Here is an 8,667-nt window from a genome sequence, read left to right on the forward strand (position 1 = left end):
ATCCCTCACTTCCACCTTAATGGGCAAGACACCGAGTATACTCAGTGGAGGACTTTTAACTCCGGTCTTTCCAATAAAGACAGTTTGGGTTTACGGTAGACTGATTTCCACTTACATAAGTTCAAGCTGGGGATTGAGGTGGGAATAGTTGCTTAAATCTTCTGAATTGTCAGTTTTGCTATTTGATATATTGAGTTTTAAGAAACTGTACATGCTTTCACATATGTACGATAGGTAGAATTCAAAAACGATGACTGTAGTATTGACCCTGAGAACCACCTCTCCATTGTCCTAGAGTGATAACCTCTGACAGCAGTCCCCAGTTGATAGCAGCATTTCCTGGTGGAAAAAGCACAGGGCCGAGTTTTGGACTCAATCAACAGATCGTATTTATTGAGTGATTGCTGTGTTCAGAACACTGTACTAAGCACTGGGGAGAGTACAGTGCAGGAATGTAATAGACACATTCCCTGCCCACAGTGAGCTAGATCTGGATTCAAATCCTGGCTCCATCACTTGTCTACTGTGTGATCTTGGTGAAGTACTCATTTCTTCATCTGTAAAACTGGAATTAAATACCTATTATCCCTACCCTTAATAATAATGATAATAATAATTGTGGGTTTTGTTAAGCACTTACTATATGCCAAGCATTGTACTAAGTGCTGGGGAAGATTCATGAAATCAAGTCCCACATGGGGCTCAAAGTCTACAAAGAAGGGAGCAGAGAGATGTATTGAATTTCCATTTTTCAGATGAGGGAACTGAGATACGGAGAAGTAATGTGACTTTTCCGAGGTCACACAGCAGACAAGTGGTGGAGCCGGCAGGATTATAACTCAGGTCCTCTGGCTCCCAAACCCGTGATTTTTCCACTAAGCCATGAAGCTTAGACTGTGAGCCCAGTGTCGGGCAGAGACTGAGCCTGATCTGTTATCTTATATCTCCCCAGGGCATAGCACAGAGCTTGTCACAGCGTAAGCTCTTAAAGAAATAGCACTGTTATTACCATTATTATGTGGCCTCTTCAGAGGCCTGTATTTCAGAGTGGTGGTGTTTGGAGCAGAAGATAGTGGTTTTGTAAATCTTTACAGTCTCCACTCTGGAAGAGGCACACAACTAATGTCCTCAACTCCCAGTGGCTCCACTATAAAAATTCCTAACCCAAGTTAATGAGTTACCCCAACAAGCTTGTTCAACTTTCTGAAATTTCCCCCAAGACTTAACTAGACAGACCAAGAACTGGGGACCTCATGTTTCTTTGATATTCTCATGAAATAAGGGAAGTGTTTAGAAATGGAATTGTAAAGGGCCATGGAGATGACTTGAACTTTGTTGAAGAAGAGGGAAAAGTTCTGTGGGGACATGGACTCAGCTTATTCCCATATCTGAATAAATAGCTGACAAGAAAGTTGTCCTGATGGAAAGGTGAAACCAAGAAGCAGAATTTGAAACCTCAGAAGGAACCATCCATCAAAAACAGGAAAACCAATTTAAATTTCAAAACTGGCACAATAATGCAGAGCAGAAACAAATGAAAGACACATAGCAACCACCCCATTACCAAATAGCAGTCTTTCCAGACCTCTTAAGGGAACCACAAAATAGCCTCCAAGACTCTCATGAATCTTCAAAAAGCATTAAGTTCCAAGATTTTGTCCCATTCATCACCTCAAGAGGATTATAACATGTACATTCTGGCTTGTGGAGGCAGACTCCCCCTGAAAGATATAAAACTGCCCATCTCCCAGCATTTTAAAAATGGGTGGTATCTTTAATTGACAACAATATTTGTAGAGTGTCCTGGAACAGGGGAGGTCTAGGATCCAGAAATGTAAAAAGAGGAGTAAAGAGCACTCCGTCATTTTTCTTAATTTTCATCTTCATCAGTACCAATTGCCAGCTACTGTTTGCAGAGCACCCTGACGAGTAGGAGATGTGTTCCCTGCCCTCCAGGAGTTTACCATTTAATGAGGAGCTTACAATCGACTTTCAGTTGGAGAGTGAAGTACGTTTCAGGAAATGAAACAGAAGGTGGACTGCCTGCAACAGACATCAGCTTGGTGAGTACCATTCAGGAAAGAGGTTTTTTTTTTTTTTTTTTTTTTGAGCAGTTTCAGGAAGATCACACCGGCAGAAGATGGAATCCAAAACAGAAACAGACACCAGACAAAACAAATGGGAAACGCAAGGTCCCAACAAAAGACCATCTGTATTTGTGTCCGGTAAGGAAGGGACTGTTGATCAGACATTGGACTTTCCAATCCTATATGCCCAGATGGATACATTGTACCATCTGTAGTGTTATCTTTAAACTTGAAAGTGCTCTCTGTGTGTAAAGACTTCATGTTGCTGGCGGTTGCTGTGTGTGGGTTGCCCCTAGTTGAGCTACTTTAGTTGATATTCATTTAGGTTTGTAGTGCACAGAGAAATCCCCAAAATACCCAGTTAAACCTGAATCATCTACCCAAATGGAGGGAATTGGAGCAACACAGATATCAGCAGTGTGGCTCAGTGGAAAGAGCACGGACTTGGGAGCCAGAGGTCATGGGTTCTAATCCCGGCTCCACCACTTGTCAGCTGTGTGACTTTGGGCAAGTCACTTAACTTCTCTGGGCCTCAGTAACCTCATCTGTAAAATGGAGATTAAGACTGTGAGCCCCACGTGGGGCAACCTGATCACCTTCTATCTCCCCGGTGCTTAGAACAGTGCTTTGCACATAGTAAACACTTAACAAATGTCATTAGTATTATTATTATTATATCACCCACCAGAAACACGAAGCCTCCCCATCTAATACTGTAAACTGTAAGCTCCTTGTAGGCAGGCAACACTACTGTATTGTACTTTCCCAAGCTCTTAGCACAGTGCTCTGCATATAGTAAGAACTCAGTAAAAACCATTGATTAACCCTAGCAAGCAACCTTAAATAGGGAGTCTTTAATTTAATGACATGTTGCAATTTTCCTGGGACACTGAAATAGTTCAAATGAAATAAGTTGATACCATCACTTGCCATTTTTTGCAAATGTAAAGGTTCTTCCTAAACCAAAGTCTTGTTTTGTCTAGTCTTATGCTGTCGAGTCGTGTCCGACCCAAAGTGATGCCATGGGCATATCTCTCCCAGAATGCCCCATCTCCATCTGCAATCATTCTGGTAGCGGATCCATAGAGTTTTCTTGGTAAAAATACAAAAGTGGTTTACCATTGTCTCCTTAAGTGCAGTAAACCCAGGTTTCCACACTTGACTCTCTCCCTTGTCACTGCTGCCCAGCACAGGTGAGTTTTGACTTGTATCAGATTGCCCTCCACTTGCTAGCCACTGCCCAAGCTAGGAATGAAATGGGTATGCCTCTGCTTGACTCTCCCTCCCATAGTCGAGACTGGTGGACTCCTGGAAACTCTCCAGATATGATCCTGAGAGGGGGAAAATCAAAGCGGTGTCCCAAAATTCATGGATTAATTTAGCTACTCCATAACTAGTTCAATATGAGTAATTCAGTGAAGATTTGCCCCAGTCAGAACTATTGTTACACACATACTGTGATCTGAGTATTGTACTTAGCAATTAGGAAAGTTGATAGAGTTAGTAAACATTATTCTAGCCCTCTGGGAGTTTACAATCTAGCAGGGGAGAAAGACAGTAACATAATTTACAAGTACGAGGAGGAAGGAAAAAAGGGAGTGAGTGCTTAAGTAATACGGTATTTAAGATGCGTACACAAATTATGAGTACACAGATGTTCAACTGTGATGGGAAAGTTCACCAGAGGAGAGGATTTGGGAGGAAAGATGAGGAATTCAGTCTGGGGCACACAGATCTTGAGGTGTTGGCAGGAGCTAGAGAGCATGACCTAGTGGAAGGAGCCCAGAACTAGGAGTCAGGAGACATGGATTCTAATCCCAGCTCTTCCTCCTGCTTGCTGTGCGCCCTTGGGAAAATAATTTGACTTTTCTGTGCTTCAGTGTCTTCACCTGTAAAATGGGGACTAAATACCTGTTCTCCTCCCCCCTCAACTAGGAAGCTGATGTAGAATAAGGACTGGGTCTGATCTGATCTGATTGTAGATTTGTAAACTCATTCTCTAGACTCGCTGTGGACAGGGAATGTATCTACCAACTCTGTTGTAGTGTACCCTCCCAAGCATCTAGTACAGTTCTCTGCCAAAGCAAGTACTCAATAAATATCACTGATTGATTGTTTCTACCCTAGTGCTTAGTACCATACTTGGCACAGAGTAAGCATTTAGCAATACCATTATTACTATATTATTATTATTAATGTTATCCAAGTAGAGAAGCAGCATGGCTTAGTGGATAGAGCATGAACCTGGGACCTGAGTTCTAATTGCAGCCCTGCCACATGTCTTCTGTGTGACTTTAGTCAAGTCACTTCACTTCTCTGGGCCTCAGTTACCTCATTTGTAAAATGGAGATTAAGACTGTGAGCCCCATGTGGGACAGGGACTGTGTCCAACCTGATTAACTTGTTTCTACCCCAGAGCTTAGAACAGTCCTTGGCACATGGTGTTTAACAAGTACCATGATTATTGTTATCATTATTATTATTATTATTATTATAGATGTCCTTAAAGCAGCTGTAGATGTGAGATTTCAGAGGAGATGATGGGTGAGGATGAGCTTCCTTAGGGAGTGAGTGAAAATGATTTGAGAAGGGGATCCTCTCCAAACACAACTTTGAAGAACTTCTACAGTTAGCAGGTGATAGGCAGAATAAAAGCCCATGAAAGAGACTGAAAAGTAGACAGAGTGATAAGAAGAATCAAGACAGAACCATGCCAGTAAAACCAGGGTTAGATTGTGTTTCAAGGAGAAGGGAGTGGTCCCTGCTGTTCAAAGCAGGTGAGGGGGCCAGAAACATTAGGGGAGAGTAAATTCTCGGCCCCAGGATTGAATTCTGACCTACGGTTTAGCCTAGAATTTTAGGATTGTCTAAACTAGAATTTGAAACTCACGGAATCTTAGGCTAGAAATGAATCCACTCGGTTGTCTTTAGGCAGGACCACGTTCAAACATCTCACAGAAATGAGAATTTATTTTTAAAGACTTCAAAGAAACATTTCACAGCTTCCCTCAGTAGCCCTCTTTCTTATAGCTAACCAAAATTCCTTGTGAAGTGATTTGATTTCATTTCCTCTTTTTCTGTCTTCAGTGGAGGACAGATGATTATCATGCTCTAGAAGAGCCTCTCCTATACTTGAAGACCATTTCTGAGCTCTTTTTTGGTATTGGTTTCTTCTCACTTCCCTGAATAACTCCAGAACATTTTAACTTTTCCCTACCGATCTTATTTCCAACCTATTGATTGTTCTACAACTTCTCCGGGTTCCTTGAAATTCTGTTTTAAGTGTAAAATCCAGATTGGGATACAATTCTTTATTAAAGGTCTGGTCAATGCTGAATATAAAGGGAGGGTTACCTCATGATTCCTCTGTGCTAGACCGGATACTTTGAATTATCCTAACATAAAGCTCATGGTCAGTTTGATATCTGCCATGTCCTCCAAGTAGTACTACTAGTGTGCACTGCATGCCTATTGGGTGCCCAAGGTCACAGGGCAGACACATAGCTGAGCCAGGATTAGAACCCAGGTCCTTCTGACGCCCAGGCCTGTGCTCTATCCACTAGGCCATGCTGCCTCTCTTTGTTCTGGACTTCTGCAATACACCAATATTATCTGGGATTCTGATTCTGCATTCCAAGGTGCTAATCAACCTTCACACCAATTAATGAGAGCATGAAAATTCAATATTAAACCAAACTGGGTGCAGAATTAATTCATGAGAAACACTTCTTATGAACCCAGACTGACCCTGACTCAATAAGGGTGTCTCCAACCAGCTGAGAGCAGCCATAGAGTAAATTACAAAAGTTCTGATTCTGTTACTTTAGATTGCATTTCCTAAGTAAAGCACTGAGAACTCCAAGGTGGAGGGAAACCGAGACTTTCCTTAAGTTAAGATATATAACATCTATTGCTTCCCTTACTCTTTAATGGCTGCCACTTCTGCATAGCAGAAAAATATCTTTTTTTGGCTAATAGGATTTCTTTAATGATGTCAGATTGTTTCCAGAATCCTGTTTTCCGTGCGAAGTTTGTGACTAAGCACTGTTTAGCTCTTTTCTATTCTTAATCCTCATCAAATTGTCAAAAATGATAGCTGCAAGCCTGGCAGTGAGTTTGAACAATTCTTCAAGAACCCTAGTAGTAATATCAATAGTATTTATTAAGTACTTACTCTGTACCAGGCGTTGTACTAAGTGGTGGGAGAAAATAACCAGATGGGAATTAAGCACAGTCCTTGCTCACTGTGACGCTCACATTCTAACATTAGAATGCTAGTCATTGAGTTCAGCAAAATTAGTCGGCGGAAATTTTTTAGCTGCTTCACTTGGTCTATATTTTATTCATTTTAAGCCCCCTACTTGAATGTGCTCCTTATCACTTTACCAAACAGCTGCTGCCCATTGTCCTGCTAGAGTCCATTTTTCTTACATTTTCCACCCAACGAAGTTGTGGTTAGGTCTTTTCTGCTAGTGATCGGTATTCCAGGACTTAATCGTTGGTTATCTCTTCTTACACTAAGAGGTTTAGGAAACCTCATAAATGATGCTGACAAAACTGCTCTAGACCCTGGACATGTTATCTGTTTTCCCATCGCTATAGAAAAGTTTTTTTTCTGCTTTTGTTTCCTCGTTGTCAATATCATTTTGTGTTTGTCTTCCCCTTAAACTGTAAGCTCCTTCTGGGCAGGATTCACCTTCTTCACTTCTTTCGTGCTTTTCAAAGCAATCTGCACACACAGCACTCAATAAATATTAGAGATTGATTGATTGATTGTTCATAATGCTCTGCTAGCTGTGTCCCAAGGGACATACCAGCTTTCTAGATTTGATTTACCAATGCACTGTTGCGTAGCGTTGCTAAGTGGCAGATTCTGATGACGGCTTTAAACTGAGTTGCTGGTGAAAATATTTGGTTTGTGTAGAGTCACAGGTGTTAGCTGGTATGTAACCTTAGTTTTCTTCAGGGCTATTGTCAGTCATTCTTTTAATCATATTTTTTGAGCACTTACTGTGTGCAGAGCACTGTACTAAGCGCTTGTCAACAGCGCAGTGCCAACTGCATTTGGTTCTTCATTTTTGTGCATTTTTCATTGTGCACCTCTTGAGCACACTCATCAGATCCTGAATGTCTTTCTATCCTCTTTCTACTTTTTTTTTATGATATTTGGTAAACACTTATTATGTGCCAGGGCCTGTTCTAAGCGCTGGAGTAGATACAAGCTAATCAGGTTGGACACAGCCCGGTTCCACGTGGGACTTACAGTCTAAATCCCCAGTTCTTCAGATGAGGTAACTGAGGTGCTGTGATGTTCCTTGAGTTGTCCAGGTCGCACAGCAGACAAATGGCAGGGATTAGAACCCAGGTCCTCCGACTCTTAGGCCCGTGCTCTATCCATTACTCCATGCTGCTTCTCAATTTTTCCCTGGGCCTCAGTTTCCTCATCTGTACACTGGGGATTCAGTATCTGTTCTCCCTCCTTCTTAGACTGTGAGCTCCATATAGGACAAGGACTTTACTCTGCAAACACTGCATCTACCCCAGCGTTTAGAACAGTGCTTCGTGTCTAGTAAGCACTTAAACAAATACTACTCCCCAATCCCCCTGCCTCCATCCAGGAGAAAAAATAGAGTTCAATCTGGCCCCTTCAGTTGCTCACTGGGGAACTGTTGTTGCCACATAGTGCCACGTACTGAAGGCTAGCGTGCCTCAATGGAAAGAGCATGGGCTTGGGAATCAGAGGTCATGGGTTCAAATCCCGCCTCCACCAATTGTCAGCTGGGTGACTTTGGGCAAGTCACTTCACTTCTCTGTGCCTCAGTTACCTCATCTGTAAAATGGGGATGAAGACTGTGAACCCCACGTAGGGACAACCTGATCACCTTGTATCCTCCTCAGTGCTTAGAACAGTGCTTTGCACATAATAAGTGCTTAACAAATGCCATCATTATTATTATTAGAGAAGCAGCGGGGTTCAGTGGAAAGAGCCCGGGCTTGGGAGCCAGAGGTCATGGATTCAAATCCCGGCTCCGCCACATGTCTGCTGTGTGACCTTGGGCAAGCCACTTCACTTCTCTGAGCCTCAGTTCCCTCATCTGTCAAATGGGGATGAAGACTGTGAGCCCCACATGGGACAACCTGATCACTTTGTATCCCCCCAGCGCTTAGAACAGTGCTTTGCACACAGTAAGCACTTAACAAATGCCATTATTATTATTACTATAAATCTTTTTTTATTATTATTACTACTGCTATAAGAGAATAAATGTTTTTCTTTGGGCTGGAAGTAACTCAAATGACAAGACTTTTTTTTAACAGCAGAAGGCATTTAAAAAGCTTTCTTTCAATCTCAGTGTAGAAAAATGGACAAGAACTTGAAGTTCTAGACTCTAATGAAATGAAAGGAGTTGCTTTGTGATTGGGGACCCTCCCCTTAATGTTTATTCATGCTTCTGTCACTAGTCCATAGTACATTTCCTTCAAAATCTGCAACTGATCCACTGAGCTGAGAAAGTGGCTAGGTTGCCTGGGTCCTTTTGGAAAATATATTTAATCTGAGCCCCCTCCAACAGCAAATACT

At 42.0% G+C, this 8,667-nt stretch overlaps 1 non-coding gene across 1 annotated transcript; it reads right to left on the reverse strand.

The window, feature by feature from the left end:
- Nucleotides 1–3,290: 3,290 nt before the first annotated feature.
- LOC119931237 lies at nucleotides 3,291–3,428 on the reverse strand. The gene has a single exon (XR_005452090.1). It is a non-coding gene; the product is annotated as a small nucleolar RNA SNORA7 (small nucleolar RNA).
- Between the last annotated feature and the right edge of the window lie 5,239 nt (nucleotides 3,429–8,667).

Source organism: Tachyglossus aculeatus, chromosome 7 (genome assembly GCF_015852505.1).
Source record: "Tachyglossus aculeatus isolate mTacAcu1 chromosome 7, mTacAcu1.pri, whole genome shotgun sequence".
NCBI classification, from domain to species: Eukaryota; Metazoa; Chordata; class Mammalia; order Monotremata; family Tachyglossidae; genus Tachyglossus; species Tachyglossus aculeatus.